The sequence below is a fragment of the Poecilia mexicana genome, unplaced genomic scaffold (genome assembly GCF_051168715.1).
Source record: "Poecilia mexicana isolate PSO_F unplaced genomic scaffold, ASM5116871v1 scaffold_1, whole genome shotgun sequence".
NCBI lineage: Eukaryota > Metazoa > Chordata > Actinopteri > Cyprinodontiformes > Poeciliidae > Poecilia > Poecilia mexicana.
The window spans coordinates 19,810,173-19,829,696 of NW_028263370.1; positions in this window are offsets into that span (position 1 = coordinate 19,810,173).

The following is a 19,524-nucleotide window of genomic DNA, read 5'->3' on the forward strand; positions in this document are numbered from 1 at the left end:
ATTCAAAGTGCTTTAACTGGTATTCAGTGCAAGGTGAAGAACAGATTTTCTCACATTAGCGCCAGTGTCAAGAAAAAGGTGCTTTTTGCTTACATGTCAGATGTTTGCATGGCCTCTTCTTCTAGATTGTGGACTTTCCAAGGGTAAAATAAATTTGTAGGGGCGCTGAGTGCCACCTCTTACGAATTATAGAAAGTTTATGCCTTCCTGTCAGATTGTTCTGCTCTCTCTGCCTCTCACATTTTTCCTCTCACCATTCTGTGTCATTTGCTTCATCTCTTTTCCTGTAATGCTCTTTTTGTTTCATTAAGTGTTTTCTACAGAGCCTGTCGGTTAAAAGAAATGTGCTGACTCGCTCCCCGTCTGCAGCCTTTCTGGCATTTAACGCTGAAACGTTTGACAGACTGAAAAACTTTTGCTTGTAGATTTTTTATTTTTTTTGCCATGTTATATGGGGCTGAAGACAACTCACAGTTAAAGTGCAGTGAGTTTAGTTTCTGTATTTTCTTTTATTTTCTGACATGGAAGTCAGAAAATAACTTAAGGACAATGAACCACCATAGAAAATATATCAACCCAAATTTAAAACTGTAGGAAAAAAAATGAAGAAAACGAAACTAAAGCTTCAAACTCATACAAGGTTCACATCAAATTATTATTATATATGTCAAATATTATTATTCCCTTATTACACACATATACTGTTGAGTCTGTGGCTTCAACCTCAACCTTTTTCTCTTATGACTGAAAAGAGCGTAAATATTTCTTGCCTTTTTGAATAAACTGACGTCGTTTTGTGATTGTTTCATTGTTAAACCCTCAGTCCTGGCTCTGTACAGCCACAGCCACCAAAAACACTGCCATGCTCCCTTAAAAGATCATTTTCCACATCTTGATGAAAAGCTTTGGATTATTTTATTGGCAGTTACAAAAACGAAGTATTTCATTTTACTCTGCTTTATCTAGAATCAATCCACAGCATACATCTATGTTGACTTAATGGACGGTTTTGTGGCAGGCAATTTTCTTATTTATATTATAATTCTTCTCGTTAAGCAGGTTGGGGAAAAAAAGGCCCCTCGCTATACGTCATTTCAGGCCTAACAGTTCTTGGAATAGTGAGATGCTGTCATTATGTGGTGTTATGGCCAAGGGTAATGATGCACAATAACTGCTTTGGCTCTGCTGGAGAATAATGGCATATTTCACACAAAAGCCCCTTCTCCACATGAACAAATAGTGTTTAGAGAATCTAATATTTCTGATAATCAGTTTTATGATGGCATGTCGGCTGAAGGACTTTCCTTTTTACTTTTTAATATTATTTAATATCATTATGTAAAACTGAAGGTATTGAATCCATTATTAGTTAAATGTAATATGCAGAGAAATATATTTTAGCATATTTTTTTAGAATAATACTGAAATGTACCACATTCTATAATGAAAAGCGTAAAGACAATGAAATTGTATTTGTGTAAATGTATCCTAACATTTTTAAGGATACATTAAGTAAACTGTCTTCTGTAAAGACCAGCAGAACAATCTGAAAGACAAGCGTAAACCTTTCCTTAATCAATAAATGTGGGCAAATCGATCCAAAATATTGATAATATTGTTATCAAGTAAATATCAGAATCGGATTGAAACTGTCGTAACAAATACTTTAGTTTTGTTTCCTCTTGAAGAATTATTATATTTTGTATTGTTTCTCAGATCTACCTGAAATAAATGTTTTGATTTGCTCTCAATTTACTATATTTTCATTTTGGTTCATCTAAGAAAAATGCATGTAAATCAAGTTGTTATGGTATTAAAGTAGTTTTGTAGAAACCTATAAACTTTGTCCAGATTCTGGTTTCACAAAATGATTCAAAAGAAAAACTCCTAAATGTCAGAAGTTTAACATCAAATTTAAATAAAAAGACACACTGACCCTGTATTTACTTGATATCAGACAAATAGCAAAAAATTCATTGTTGCACATTTCTGTTGATCAAAACAAGAGGCAGGGAGGAGCTTTATACTTTAGTTCAGTGTTATGAAAAGTGAAATGTAATACATTAAAACAATAAAAACACAAAACTAATAAAATATCAGATTAATTTTAGAATACCACAAGTAGACAGTTTTTTTTCTTCCCACATTTTATTTTGAAATCACCCATCAGAAAGTTGAAGTGGGTCAATTTGCTGCTCACAGCTGAACTCCCAGCTTTTCTATCCAAACTCAGCCTTAATTCTTTCACACTGTCAGTCTTAAGATTGCGAGGAATATTAAGTTGTTTTCATAACAGGGCTTAACCTTTTTTTCAGCTGATATACTGCAGATGAGAGGTTCTCTGATTAGAACTGTGAAGCGTTCACAAGCACCACTTGTTTAAACAGCGTTACCAAATTAAGAAGTTGATATCTGTTTGCATCTGTTTGTAATAATACTGGGGTAAAAATATTATTTGTGTGATTAAAGAACTCCAGAAACAAAACCTCCAGCAGCTACCAATAAAAAAGCAGCAAAACAGCAAAACACTTGTCATTTCCAGCAGCCATTGTACAGCGCATACAGTGGTAAGACCAGCTGACCAATGATGGAGCTCCGTCTGGTTTGGGGTTGTTAGGTAACAGCACAGTCTCCATCAATTGTGACTTAACAATCGGGAGGTTTTTGAAACAGCTCATTTTCCAGACACCAAAAAAAATACTCCATACTCAAAAATGGCAAAATGGCTAGGAAGTTTTTTTTATTTTATTTTTTTTATGCTTAGGCCACTTTTAGAGGCAGTTGAAACCTAAATGGACAAAAGTACAAGAATATGCAAAAAGTGAATTTTGCATTATTGGTCCTATGTGCAACATTTTAGTGTCTGCACAAAAGAACTGCTATTTTATTTGCAGTAAAACCTTTTTACAAATTCCTTCCCAATGGCTCCCACATGAGAAATTGATTCAGAACAGAAAAAAAGGAGATTTTTCCAGGAAGACAACAGTCACTGCATTTTTAGTGAGCTTTTTTTCTTCTGCGCAAACATTTTCCCGCTTGTTCTGTGGTTCAAAACCTCCTGATTCTGAGCAAACTGACCTCTGTCCAGAAATGGTCCATAAACCAGGAACCATCTCAGACGCACTCCAGCATTTTTCTACGCTTATTGTATTAAGAGAACATTTTTCCCTTTTCTGCCAGAGCACAGACATGTGATACAAGTTTATAGACTGCCCTGGATAAACATTCAAAAACAAACCTCTTCCATCAACCACTGCCTGTAGTCTTATAGAATACCATCTCTTATGACTGAAATATTCTCTGTGACTTGCCCTTAGAGCCACAGTAAGGATGTGAGAACCATTAATATCCCACACACGTTGTGGAAACCCCATTGCTGAACAAATCAAAGAAATGTTCCTTTCACATTATCTGTGTTTGGCATATAAATGATTTTGGACAGGAATAGTTCAATAGGAGCAACACCCTCGTAGGCAGCCTGCTCCACAGAAATGTTCATCTCGACACGTTGTGAGCTCCGTACTGAAACACTTTCCACCAGTGGTAAACAAAAATAATAATTTGTCTTGTCTTTCTCAAGAAAACTCCAGACAATTGCAGATGTACTGAAATGTTTCTTCAGACATTTTACTATTTTAAAATGAACATTGTTGGAATTAGATCAATTGTTTCCCACCTTGTAGTTGTTTTATGATCTTAGATTGCTGCAACCACACCGTCAACACAAAAACTGCACAACTACAGCGCCAGCGCCATTTTGCCTGCAGATACTGATGGATGTCACAAGCTTAAATGACATTCTCACCATAGGTGTTGGTTGCCTCAGTCAGTTATAATATGACTTTTCTCTGCGAGCAAATAAAAAAGATTAATGAAGTTGTCGAATCTTCCTGGTTTCCTGAAGTCTCACCATCTGAACACTGCATTAAATAACTGTGTGGTTTGAATAAACTCCAAACACGTTTTACTGATTTGCTGCTGGGCAAGAAAAATATTTTTGTCTTATTTAAATAAAAACATTCTCGTTCTATTAAAAAAAAAACTATACATTTTTATTAATTTACGACAATGTATCTCAGTAATGATGGTGTAGAATAATTTATTTCTTTAATCACAATGCATATTTATGTTTCTAATGAGTTAAATTAAAAAGATTTACTGTTTATTGAAATGAGTCAGGTTTGGACAATGCATTAACCTAATCTGTTCCACAACTTTCAGACTTTGTGTCTTTTTTTTAATCATTTTAAAATGTCATCAGCTAATTATATATATTAGCTGTTATTTAATACATAAATACTAAATCAGATCTTTGAAATTCAATATGTTTGACTCCAGGAAAGACTGAACTGATACAAAGAAACCAGCAATGCAAAAATAATCTTATATTTTTGTTAAACATTATTTTCAGTCACTTGTGTTTTATTCAGAAAAGAACAGAAATGTGTCTTGAAGTTTTATCATGTTTCACGTAAGATTTTTTTATTATATTTTATTTCAAATGTAAAGTCATGTTTATCATATTTACAGATAAAAGTCTCTCTGAAGGCAGATGCCTGGTAGTGAATCGTTTTCCCGTTTGCAGCGGCAGAATTTTGTTTTGATTGGCATCGCGGCACCTTGTAGCCGATCGCATGAGACTGTATGGGACGATCCCACTGGGATCACACCATTATGTAGAAGCATAATGGTGGCCCCTGAGGGACACCACAAATAACATCCCAGCATGCGGAGGAATATTCATCTGGCTTCATAGTAAACTGTTTCTGATGTAAATTATTTCATTTCCACACAGTTTCAGGTTGATATTTGGTGATCGGTGGCTTAAAATACTTCTTAAAATCCAAGAATATTCTGATTTTGGTCACAAATAATCCTAATTTGTCTAAAGACTACAGGCACTGTCATCACAATATTAATATCATTAAAATATCTCACATGATTCAAACTGGAAGTTAATAATGGTTGCAGAAGTCAGAGGTTTTATATTTGTAGAAAAGTTTGTTGAACGTTTAGCTGAAAATGAGCTGCAGTGATACAGAGAAGCAGCTGATTAAATAACTATTTGGCATCAAAAAGCCTTGTGATCTCCTCCAGAGCGAGCTGATGTTTCTGTTTGACTTTCTGCATCCACAAACTGTAAAAATTTGAAAATGGATGCTGCCTTTTATTTTTTATTCTTTCCCCCAAACATCAGTGAACTCTGCAAAGGTTGCTCAAAAATAAATTCACACTAATATTTAGGAAAGGATGATGAAGTGGAGAAAATAACTGCTATGTTGAAGTAAAGCTGTTTTTAAAATAAAACTGCTGTGTGAAGGGAAATGCTAATTAAAGAGATCATTACTTATATCTGACTGGCCACGACAAAACCAGGAAGTGTCGCTGGAGGCGTTTTGAGTTATTTACAGATTCTGAACGTGTGAATTTAAAGCTTTTTAATGATGACAAACACATAGAAATCAAAACGATAATAATTAAACAAACCTCAAATGAATGCACCTTGTTTACTTGTAAGCTGCATTCAAAAACAAATGTACCATTTTAAAACCTCCAAAATGAATATTTAAAGCATGGGGTTGTTTCTACATAACATTATGTTACTGATGTTTATCATTGTCGTTGTAAAGCCGTAGTTTCAGAAAAAGAAAACAAACGAATTTTAAATAACAAAAAGGAAGCATTTAAAAATCCTGCTAACATGTTTCTGTGATAAAAGTATCTGAGGTGTTGATTGGTGTTTGTTTAAAGCAGAAAGTTTCAGTGCTTTATTTATTAGCCACTGTCTAAATAATAAAATCTCAAAATGTTTCATGATTCAGACAGGAATTGATGACAGTCCCAGCTAACAGTCTCCGTCTGTGAACCCCAGGAGTTCTTGTCTGACATATGAAATTCACTAATTAGATCAATGTCTTCCTGATGCAGAAGGAACGACTATTGTTTCATCACTTTAGCAGCTGCTAATTAAATGTGGCTTCATACGAAGCCTCATTTTTATGTAAATTTAAACCACCGAGATATTAATTTCCAAAATAATTTCCAGAATGATGCTAGAAGAGAAGTAAAATATATTTAAAAAACATATTTAAGTAAGAGTACACGCTTGAAAAATAACAATGCCAATAAAATTACTCGTTTACAGAAATGCTAGAAAAGGTGATTTGTCATTTTTCACCTCTGAATCTTTGTGTCTGAAAACCAGAACAGTAAGAATGCATTGCAGTTTTTTTTTTTTTTTTTTTTTGCAGGACGCTGACAGTTATTGTTTTCTATCTTCACCTTTGAGTTTGTGTTGTGCCTCATCTTTCCTTTGGGCAGCTGCCTACCTGATGGCAGAACAACAGATTGTTTGACTGAGCCGCAGTAACCGAGGTAGAGCACATTTAAGGGACTTGTTCCTACCCAGCATATCACATCCCTCCATTACTTGACCTTTCCCTCTCTCTCTGTGTGTCTCACATTCCTTCCTTGAGATATCTCTCTCTCTCCCACACACACACACACACGCTTGCACACACACTCCCCTGTCACTTTCTGGTTCCTACAGTTCATTGCCTGCCTGATGACAGGACTGACACCTTGCTCTATATCCCCTTCCCACTATTCCTGCATTAGCTGTGGCAGGTGTGTGTGAAGTGTGAGGATGTGTGTGAGTGGCTGAGAAAGCGATAGGAGGGCATAAAAAAGGGCGTGCTATTTACCAACCCAGCTGATGTGTGCGGTTGTATGGAATTGTGTCTTCCTCGTTTTCTATTCCTCTCTTTTGCGCACGCACGCACGCACGCACGCACGCACGCACACACACACACACACACACACACACACACACACACACACACACACACACACACACCTCCTCACACCCTGTAGGAAACGCTGTGCATTTGTTGTGTGTATTCAAATTGTATGTCAGGTTTGGTATGGCCCAACTCTGCTGCCATTCTGTCCCTCCTGCAGTTCCATTAGCCTTTCCCTTCTTTTCCCACTAAGTCAAATTGTCACCATTCTGACTCCCCACTGCTCACCATCACCCCTTCCTCTTGCTCCATGTGCTTCTATGCTAAATAGTTCTCACTTTGTGAAAAGTGGCTTCTCTCAGTTGCTCATCTCTGGAGTTCAGCCAGGCCACCAGTGTTCATGGTGAGTCTTTTACTTTCCGAGCAGGCACCATGGTCTGCCTCCTTCTGAGCAAAATTTGACAGAACATTGTCCTTATTTGTTGGATAAATGACAGATGGATTCCCACTAACTCAAGATATTAGTCTCTAAAGTTAGTAAACTTAACAAACAATCCAACGTAAGTCACATAGTTTTCACTATGAAACTGAACATCAGTTTAAGTGTAATTTACTATTTAAGATTTAACAGGATAAAAATGTTGCTTAGAACAGATGTCAATGTGGGAATGCTTAGAAGAAATCAAAACTTTCTCCAGCTAAACATAAACAAACTGAAGTTATTATCTTTAGACCTAAAGAGGAACGATAAAGATTCATCAGGTCTGAAATCTGTGATGGACTCATATCTGAACAAGACACATAAAGACAGTCATAAAGTCGGTCTTCTGCCATCTGAAGAACATTTCCAGAGGACTAGTTAAAGAAACTCATCCATGCGTTTATCTTAGTTCCACTCATTTCTTTAGTAGTGTCTTCTTGGGTCTGCCTAAAAAGTCAGTCAGATCCAGAATGCTGCCGCTTGTGTTCTGACTAAAACCAGGAATATAGAGCACATCATTCTGGTTCTAAAGTCCGTCACTGGCTCCCTGTAGCTCAGAGTATAGACTCTAAAATACTGTTGTTAGTTTATAAATCACTGAACGGCTCAGCAACACAGTACCCTAAAGGCCTGCTGTTGTCATAGCAACCTTCCAGACCTCTCAGGTCTTCTGGTTCTGCTCTGCATCTCCAGAACCAGAACCAAACATGGAGAAGTAGCATACAGCTTCTATGCACCACAAATCTGGAACAAACTCCCAGAAAACTGCAGGATACTGAAGTTTCTTGTTTAGAGTTGCCTTTAATTATTAGTAAATGGATCACTAATCAACATATCTGATGTGTATTGATGATCCTGATTGCAAATGTGATGTTTATTGCTTGTTTTACAGTTGGTGACTTTATGACATCTTATAGTGTAAAACTTTATTATGAAACTTGAAACCAACTTCTCAGTTCAAAGCACAAGACAGCTGAACAGTTTATTACAATCAGAGTTTTTCTTTGTGTTTTAGACTAAAATATGTTCTTCAGACGGGTTTAGTTGAATTCTGTTCATCAGCAAAAAAAGAAGGAGAAATCTCTAAGCAATATGTTGGTAACACCAGGTTTCCAGATCATTTCACATTTCTGGTTTTCCATTAAAGGCATGGAGGCAATTTATAAAATGGACCGGAATGGGCAGATTTGATTTTAAAGATCCAGTCTTATCCTGCCAGGCCTTGCAAAATTGTCACATCATTATCTGAAAAAAGAAAACTGTATCAACATTCACATTAGAATCAGAATAATGTTTGCTAAGTCAACAAATCACCGTCAGCCATAATCTCTGCAAGTCGTTGCTGTTTATGATTATTGTTTGTTTTTGTAACCCAGACTTTCACCAGTAACGTGGATTGTTCACTATCCAGTTCTTTTGGAGACGTTTTAACACACCTTTGCTAAAATCCTGAAACTGGTTTTATGTTTTCCTGTTTTTTTCAATCCTGCTTGTTTTTGTCATCCTGGAGTTTATTTCACTGGAAATGTGCCTATTACCGTTTTTATTGTACAAATACTTTCTTACAATGTTCAATGCTGTCTAAAATGACCACATCTCCAATGGAAAATAAATAAATGCTGATTCAAGTTAGGATGAAGGACAGTAAAATATCAAAATTGCAGAATTCATTTATTTATGGCCTCTCCCAAAGACTCAGTGATGGGTGAAAGAAGTGAACGGGGGCCTCGTTCGATTCACTGTGTGACATTTTCCCGTCCTTGTGGCATTTCTTTAAGTTTGACACTGACTCCGTTGCCTGTTCTTGTTGAAGAGGAGACGTGAGCAGGAGGTTATTCTGCTGTCAGTGTAACACACCTGACTGCAGAATGAGGATAACCTCACCGGGGAACAGGCGAGCGGAGGCCTGATTTTCCGCTCCTGCACAAGCGTTTGGCGACTCGGGGTGGGGGGAGTCGGCTGTCTCACTGAGTGTAAAACATGGCAGCCTTGCAGGGGGAAAGAACTGATTTGAGAACAGAAGTGTGACTATAAACTATGCAACAGTGTGATTCACTTAGGGCCGCCCAAAAACTGTTTAAAAACGGTAAGCACCATCCACCACTACTACATATGTATTTTTTTCCTTTATTACAAAAGCGTAATTCACCTTGGACCTCATCAATCTGGTTAATGTGTTTTAGAAATGCACCTCATGCGCCAGTGGTAATACAGGATAAACAGAACAGAGGGTCTTCATTTAGTTTGTTCTGTTTTTGTTTGGTTTTTTTTTAGGCTGGCAAAAGTAATAAAAGCATGAATGTGTGTGTTTCACATCCATCCGGTGCTGAAATGAGCTCAAGGAAAAATGTTTAACAGGCAACAGAAAATAGTTTCTGCTAAATTTTTGTCCATTTTCTCCCAGCTAGATTATATATTTGTGCTGATATGTTTTGTTGAATAGGTAGCAGTGTTTACTTTTGTTGTGTTTTTATTAGAAATAAATTTGTCCAGCAATCATCTGAACATGTATTTGAATATGAAACAATACATGCGTGTTAAAAGTTTTATCCATTTGCAGTTGCAATGAGACTGAATTAAATCAATTAATGAACTATTTGAAAGAACTGATGCATCTGTGAAAATAAGGATTTATTGTTGTTGTAAGGCCAGTATAGACAAAAAAGAAAATAATTTTTATCCATCTCATACAAGACAGATCATATTCAGTGACGTCAAAAAGTTGTAAATTTGGAAGAAAATATTACAAATTTCCTTGATTTAAAGGTATAAAGTTTGCAATATTAAAATGAAAATATTTTCTTACAATATAAATGAGAGAAAAAGAAGAAAAATATCTGTGATGTCTGTGACCAAAAGTGGCAGAACAAGTTTTCAGATGCACATCTGGACATTTTCTAAAGTGTAAGTCGTAGATCTGACAAATTCACAGCCTTTCTTTCTTTTTTTTTTTTTTTTTTGTAGATATAAGAAATGTATCTAAAAATTTCTAGGCTTTATTTTTTTTTGGCAGAAATCTACTCCCCTTTTACCTTTTTTTAATTTTATCTACATGCTTCATTGTACAGTGATGCAAATATTAAATAGGCCAAAATGTATTTCAGGTTTTGTTTAAAGTAGCTCACTTTTGCATTCATGACTTGTTGCACAATTTGAGCTCCTTTAGCAACATTGAAAAGATAATCACCTTGAACATCCTGAGCATTTGGTGGCGGCTGCTAATTAAACCTAAACGAGGAGGGAAAGATGAGTCTATTATACAAGTTTTTGTTTTTTAAAAAATAATCGTAAGACCTGAACTTCTAGAATTATTCATAAAAAGATTCTGATCAAAAATTATACCAGTACTTATGTGAAATGTCACATTTTAAACTTATTCTTCCTCATGAATAGAAGTAAGATTGATCTCTTTTCACCTTTTTCCTTGCAAAACTGAAACAAGATGTAAAATCTGAGGAACAAAAAGAAGGAAAAGATGAGAAATGAATACAGATTATGTGAAGAAACAAGAAAATCAGTAGATAAAAACACAATTACTCCAGTTATTATAAAATTTTTTATTATTTTGCTCACCTGTGGCAAATGTGATCCTGAACTGTAAGTAAGCAGACCTGTGCAAGCAAGCACACACACACACACACACACACACGCACACACACACACACACACACCCCCACACACACGTGCACACACACACATGCGCACGCACACACATGCGCACGCACACACATGCAAACACAACTAATTATCACTCCTTCTGCACCACTCCGGCATATATTGCTGTGTTTGGATGCTGAGCAGAGAACAGCATTAGCATACGTTACTCAGCTGACATCTTTGAATTGTCGACAGCCAGTCCATCACTAACTGGTCATTACCCATTCTCTTTCTCTCTCACACACACACACACACACACACACACACACACACACACACACACACACACACACACACACACACACACGCATACATACATGCATACTATGACATATTTGCCAACATTCGTATGGAGAAAGTTTGTTTGGAGAAAGTAATCAGCAGTTTTATCTCTTATATCTTTTGCAGTTTCGTCACCCATAATGGATACAGAACTGCTATTTTCATATCATATCTTATTTTTGGAAAGTATGTGAGCATTGTTTTAATGTTCAGCTCAGCCCGACACACACAGAAAATTCAGTTTTTCACATTGTAATAAGGCTCCTTTAAAATAATAATTATATGGTGTTGAAATTTCTTTCCAAAGATTTTGAAATGTCAGATCTGCAGAACCTAAAACCACTACAGACTATTTTAAAAATATATCTGACTCTTCAAAAAATAAAAATAAATCTGCTGCTTGGTAAACTACAGTTTTACCTGTTTTTACTGCAGAGCAACAACTATTCAGAGATTTTCAGACAGATGTATTTGCACCAACTCTCATCTGCATAATCATAGTAAAAAATATATAAATAAAAGATTTTAAAAGGAAATCATTTTAAACTGCAACTTTAGAATCGCCAAGTGGAGAGTAGTAGAAGAAGAAAGTATGAAATGTGGTTGATTTGTCCTTCAGCATATCTAAATAAAATCTAGACATGATCTACTTCAATGGCTGAAGGGATCATTTTTGAGTAAAGCTGAAAATATGGTACAGGTCAAAGGCCAAATTTATTCAATAGTTATTAATAAAAAGATAGAAATAACAAAGACATTTGCTTTGGCTTTTTTTTATGTTAACAAATTTTTCAATCTTTCACAGATCAGATTAATAAAAAACTAAATCAAACCTAAAACAAAATGCAAAGAATCATTTTCATCCTTCAGAAACAACAGAAATTCAAACCAACTCTCTGTAATTATGCCATTTGACCGGCTGTAATGTGTGAGCTCTCTCTCTCTCTCTCTCTCTCTCTCTCTCTCTCTCTCTCTCTCTGTCTCTCTCTCTGTCTCTCTCTGTCTCTCTCTGTCTCTCTCTCTCTCTCTCTCTCTCTCTCTCTCTCTGTCTCTCTCTGTCTCTCTCTATCTGTCTCTCTCTCTCTATCTCTCTCTCTCTCTCTCTCTCTGTCTCTCTCTGTCTCTCTGTCTCTTGCTCTCTCTCTCTCTCTCTCTCCCTGCCTCTTGCTCTCTCTCTCTCTCTCTCTCCCTCTCTCTCTCTCTCTCTCCCTCCCTGTCTCTCTGTCTCTCTCCCTCTCTCTCTCTCTCTCCCTGCCTCTTGCTCTCTCTCTCTCTCCCTCTCTCTCTTTCTGTCTCTCTCTCTCTCTCTCTGTCTCTCTCTCTCTTTCTCCCTCTCTCTCTCTCTCTCTCTCTCTCTCTCTCTCTCTCTCTCTCTCTGTCTCTCTCTCTCTCTCCCTCTCTCTCTCTCTCTCTGTCTCTCTCTCTCTTTCTCCCTCTCTCTCTCTCTCTCTGTCTCTCTCTCTCTTTCTCCCTCTCTCTCTCTCTCTCTGCGTGAAATCGTAGACGCCCAGGGCATTCACCTGGCTTCTCCGTGTTTCTGCTTTTGAGTCGGATCATCTCTTTCCACATCAGAATCAGACAGAATACAAAGAAGTCTGAGCTGCATTTCCATTGCCTTCATTCTTGCAGCCTTTGGCTCTCGGTTTTTCAGCAGCAATCGATCAATCGATGACCTCACAGCCGCACTCGAAGCAGGAAGCTGAGCTGGACTGGGGAAAAAGAAACTTTTCTTCCCAGACCTCTCATCACTTTTTTCTCTGCACAGACGGAATTGCTCAAAAATTATATAAACATGCAACTAATAACTGCTTTATCCGAGTCAAAGCACCTATTTATTCAAAATGCAACCTGGGCTGTACATGTTTATAGATAAGATGAACTTTATTGTCCCAAAGGAAATTTGTCTCAGGTATAAACTCTGGCTGTTGCTGTATAACCATAATCCGAAACTCTGGCCATGACTTTACATTCACACATAAAACCACTTCTATAAAAAATAAATTTTAAGATAAATAAATACACAATGTAAGCAGGTTAGTATAGTTTATATTAGATTTGGCGTATGCGCTGCTCACATGTAGGCTTATTAAAAAACCTGTTTATAATGAAATATAATAAAATAAAATGGTGCATTTGTTAGCAACTTTTACTTGTAGTAAAAGGAACTTTTACATAACGGGAATCTCATTTATAAAAGGCTGTGTATGATTCATTCTAAAAGTGAACATACATATAACAAAAAATAAAGATTCATAAAACCAATGCATACTCACACCAGTAATCAGTTTTCCTTTAAAAATCATAACTGTACCTCAGAGTTTGCTCCTCTGCATCAGCCTTAAATTGTCAATAAAAGTATCTTTGAAAAGTCAGTGTTTACTAAAATGAGTCAGCTGATCGTGTTATTTTATGATTAACAATGGCAAACCAGAGGAAAGGGTGGAAAAAACTAAATTTCACTGAGGCAGGGAGCGACGTGAGTGAGGTGTAATGTGGAAAACATTTTATTGTGTTAGCCGCAGTGACGTGAAACAATAAAAATAACAATATTAAAATGAAAATAGCTGTTTTTACATCATCAGGTAGTTTCAGCAAGTTACAGTGTTCTCCAAAAGAAACATTCCAGCAATGTACTGATGTTAGAAAATCTAATTTGTACTTTTGAATACTTGAGTATTTCCAAAAGTACGTATTTAACTGCTTTAACTTGTGTAAACTTTTGATCTAGCAGCTTTTACTTGTAGTTGAGTTAAATTTGACCATGAGTTGCATGTTGAAATCATATGTAACACAATGCACATGCTTTCTATTTACTTACACATGGATGCAATAAATTGTGCAGGAAAACTGGACATTGTTGCAAACTGCTGTTTAATGTTGGCCTGTTCTTCCACAGTGAAAATCTGATGTATTGACTGGTTATGATATAAATACCATCCGGCAGGCGGATCTAAGAGAATCTTCACAGAATTATGTTGTTCCTTAAAGTGGCATCAGGCAGAGAGTTAATTAATTGTTGATTAATTCAAACACATAGTGCTAATTCACGCTGCCAGGCACCCCAGGGTGCTTAACACCTGTAATTGAAAGGGATGGCGAAGTTCCAGCGGATCTGTCTCTCCAATCCTTGACCCAGTTCTGCACACAGATCCAAGAGCAAAGCTCCAGGGAGTCCAAATCGGCTCATAAGCCAGTCATCATCATGGTGGTCTCTGGAAATGCGTTGCCTCCTGATTCTCCCATTAATAACATCTTCCAGCAGCTCCAGTGCATCCATCACTGTTTTACACACATTGGTGTTTAGGAGCTATTACCTCACACCTCGTCACAGCTGATACGTTAATCTATGATACGGCTCACTGTAGTGATCATCTGGGAGAGAAAAGCTCTGGTGAGAAAACGTTTAATGTGCTGTGCAGGTTCTGGTTTAGGATTCAGTCCACCTTATGCTTCTTCTTTGTTTATTTGAAAGGTCCTTATGTAGTGCAAGCAGCAAATATCACTGCGTTTTTGAAAACTAATGATAAAGTTGATTTATGTGAATGTGATAAACTAAGTAAAAGATAAACATACATCTTTCAGCCACTAATATTTACTAGTATATTTGTAATATATTCTTTTCACTTAGCTGCGTTCTTCCCTTGGCAGTGCGAAGCCGAATCTCTGATCTATCAGGAGTCAGAATACAGATTGTTAGTGTGACATTTGTCTTGTTGTGGTATTGCACAAATGGCAAATACAAATGAAGAAATGCAGTCACTTAAGCGAAGTCGTTCCAGTGAGTACAGGGAAGAAATTCTTACAGTCCAGATGAAAAATGCTTTGCTAATATGACAGAAATATTACCAGGAATGATCCACCAGACAAATGATGCAGCAGCCGATTCAATTTCACATTTACATTTGCTGTGTGATGTGATTTATACTATGCCACTATGCACACACACACACACACACACACACACGCACACACGCACACACACCCACCCCCACACACACACACACACACACACACACACACACACACACATGCACCTGCATGCAGACACTCACAGGTGTGCACATAAACACACAGACAAAACCGAAGCACATTTATGCTCCTTCTTTCCACCAAATAAAGTCAATGTTGCATAAATACGTGCTACATAAATTTTCCATGTATTTCTGTACACAGACGCTAAAAATTTGATGTGTTTCACAAGCTGATTATAAGTTGATTTCCTTTTTAAAAAAAGTCTCTAATTTACAGTAAAATATCGGCAGCTGTGGTTGCCACAATTCTATCATATTTATGGGGTAAATTAGCATACATGCTATTTTACATTAATAATGAAATTAATTTAATTAATTCCATCATTCATAATTCTGGCAACCACAGCTGCAGGTATTTTTTTACAGTGCAGAATAAAGACTATTTGATTGCTTCAGGGCTTAACACACTTTTGTGACACCAACATTTAGAATATGGACACAAAAAATAGTAAATGGATAGATAATAGTTTGCTTACAGTCACAGGACTAGATAGAAGAAAATAATCAAATGGAAATGTTTAGGTAAGAAACGGGAAAACATTAGTGAATTAACCCAAATCGTTTTGCCAATCTGTCTTTTCCCATAGAGAATTGTTATGATTATTAATGTACAAAGTACAGAATATATACAAGTAGTTCTTTTTTTCTGAGTTTATTCCTGCAGAGTTTTCAAGGCACACAGTAAAGAGTCATGGCTACATACTTTCATATGGTTTGTGTTCTCAACAACGCAGGTGTCAATTGAATCCTAGTCAACCCGTCCTGTCAGCCTAACTCTGCTATTCTTAGTTGGTCCGTCTGCCACCACGGTCCCCCTGGACCTGGTGCCTTCAAAAAGACGGTTCCCATCTGACAAAGAATCCCAACCTTCCTTATAGACAAAGTGGATTAAATTGGTCATGGAGGAATTCAGCTGGAGTGTGTTTAATTAACACCTGATGTCATTCTATAAGATAAACTCTGGGACATAAATATGCCGGGGTCCCATTAGATTAGGGAAGTGATGTCAGATGACAATGTGCAATATGGAAACTGCCTGCTGTGACAGAAACTCTGGAAGGCACAGAGGAAAAACTCACATTATGGATCAGCCTTTAAACCGATATCTGTCTTAAAACCAGAATGGAAATGTGGTTGAGCGTAAAATAGATGCAATTTACATTCAAACAAGTGTCTATGGGAGATTTGTATTGACTTTTCTTTTTCCTTTCTGACTTAAGAAATGCTTCATTAAGGTGCTTTATTATTTTATGAGTTGCTAGGATGAGATTTACATTAAACAAAAGAGGTCAGACATTTTTAAAAACAATTGTGAAAGTAAATGTCCTTGATGGACTCAATAAATCAAATGAGTGCAGATCAGCTGCACAGTATGAACTGAAATGTTGAAGTGATTGTACATCAGTGGCTTCTTCATTCTTTGCTGCAGATGACACAGCTGTTTCTCAGGTACTCATCTGTGTTGCCAGACTTTATGGGCTGGTTCTTATTTGATCCAGGAGAGCAGGTGGAAGAGAGAGGAGGACAAAAACTCCACATCACAAACTGACCCTGACCTGTGCCGTTTTGCAAAATGCAGGGGCAGAGAACCGGGACCAAACAAAAACAGAAAAGAGTCAGCCGAGAGCAGAAACAGGTGCGCACCAAAAAATAGAGAATGACTGAGGGGGGAGAAAGTTCAAATATGCAGGCAAAACATGAGAGACAGGACTCCACAAACCCTGAAGTCGTCTTTTTTTTCTTCTGTGTAGCACAACTTCTAAAATAATGAAAGACAGAAGAAACTCACATGGAGCAGAGCAGCAGATGTAGCAACTAACGTGTATAGATGAAGTCATATGCAAACACACAACTGTAACAAAACTGAAGCTATTTGGACCTAAAGAGGAAAGATCGAGAGTAAACGGCTTCAGTTATTAGAACTAAAACCCGGCTGTCAGGCCCGAAATCTGGGCGTAGTGATGGATTCTGACCTGAACCTTCAGAGCCACATAAAGACAGTCACAAAGTCGGCCTTTTATCACCTGAAGAACAGCCAATAGAATCGATCCGTCACAAAAGGATAAATCACTGGTAGTTGGTTTGATGTGTTTCTGTGAAAACTGTTTGTAGCATTTGAAACAATCACTCATATCACAAGAAAACATAACGGTTGTCCAGAGAAGGATTCAGAAGATTTACTTTCACTGTTTCGTAATTAGTTTAAGTTTTCTTTTGGCCCTATATTTGCTACAGTGTAAGGACCATTTATCTGGAATATTGTTGTATTGCTGACAATCTGGCAAATGCTTTTTGCTGATCTATTTTTTAAGTCAACTCAGGCCATTTGAATATGAAGCTGACAGGAGATGAGAGGCAGGGAGGCTCAAAAGAAATACCCCCTAAAAAAATCCTAAAATGGTGATAACCTTTGAACAGAAACCAGAGAAAAATGCAAAATAAAGATTCCCACAGGTTTTGATGAAACAGAGAAAGTTTGACCCTTTTCCTCCTAGACCATTGCTGTGTGCTCTAGCAGATAATAAATACAAAAACAAGCACCAACCCTGCAACAAAGCTGAGGCTGAGATTTTGGAAGGATTCTTGTCTTTGTTCAGCCAAACATTGATGAATTGTAAGATTTCTTTTTTCTGCTGTTCGGCTGACAGCTTGTCAGCCAAGGTTCAGTGATCATGGAAATAACAGAAATGTGAGTCCTGGTGTATGTGAGCACGCCAATAACAGGATAATTCCCCTCTATTACACACGCAGGATGTTTGTTGTTGACTCTTGGATATTGCAGGTGTGCAATATCCAAGAGTCATTGGAAAGGGCATCCATTGGTGGTGAGCTGCTGTGCACAAGCCCAAGTTCATGAATGGCAGTAATCTGCTTTGTGAACTTCAACCACAGTGTTTTAAACTGATGATCTGAACATGGCAGAGGAAACAAAGTGTTCTGGAGAGTAAACAACAACAGAGACTTAAAGGGATCCATGATTAGCTGTAACTATCGACTTTATTTGATAAATATTTACTTTAGGTGTAAAACAAATACAGTAATAATAATGTAGCGTATTTACTTTTTATAAATATTAATAAAATATTTATTAAAGTTGCCATGTTGCTCACGCTGCAATGTATTCTGGGTAAATGACGTCTAAAACTCCAACTGCGCTAACTTGCTCCAGCCAAAACAGCCATGAGTATCGACATTAAGGCTTTTTAATTTGAACCGCAGCGTTGAAAACGATGCAAACACAGAAATCACAAGAGGTGACGAAGATGAGGAGGAAGAAGACAGAGTTGGTTTAGGAAAAATTAAACAATGAATGATAAATAGCTCCGTTAGCATTTCCAGTAGAAAAATCTCCATTAGTGCCGCCCTGCTTAGGGTCCGATGTTGTGGTAACAGCTGTTTACGGTGGCCTTGGTACAGTCGGATCGGCGGTTTCATATTCAGTACCAGAGCAGCATTTCAAATAGCTTCCAGCTCTGCCTTTCTCAGCACAGCTGCACTGCGTTTAGTTTTAGGTTGTTAAGGTAACGTCACTCGTTAGAGCGTTTGTCAGTTCTGCTGGTACAAATGACTCAAAGTCTTACGGAGAGAAATGTTGAGGGCACAAATGTGTGCATGAGTGGAAAATATAACAAGAGATACATTTTTGAAGTAATTATGAGTTATCACAAACAGCAACTTTCTAGTTGTTTTGTAGGAAAATTACAACAATTGATTTACAAATTCTAAGATTTTTAGGCTTCTGTAGAAAAAACAAAAAAAACCCAGGTAATTAAAAATATGTAAATAAAACATCTAAAAAATGTTCAGTCGGCTTGCAAGAATGTAACACTTCATGAAATTAAAAAAATAATAATTTTCTGGAAACGCAAATCCGGGTTGGAAACAGTAACCATGGCAACACAAGCAGATGAGAGTTGGTAACATTTTTCTGAGACAGAATGAAGAAACGTGAGAGCTGCTGGCCAGCTGCTGGTGTGAGCTCAGTCCAAGGTGGGACCCAAATATTGGAAAAAATAAATGCCTTGTAAACTTGACAGCCAACAGAAAAACTTTAGACAGTTTTCTAACTTTCTGTTACACAATAGTTCACATGAGTAAGAAATTAAATTGTAGTACAAACATTAACAATTTGAGAAAATGTTGTGTTACATTACCTTGTGTTTAAACTATGGTTCTCAATTATTTTCTGTCATGCACCCTAGGAAATATAAAGCTGAAATAACACTGAGAACCTGGCAATATTTAATTATCGATCTGTACAAACTATGGTTTTCTCATTTTACTGTTTTAACTCCTAAAACACATCCAGGTTCAGCTTATTGGCTCAATTTGT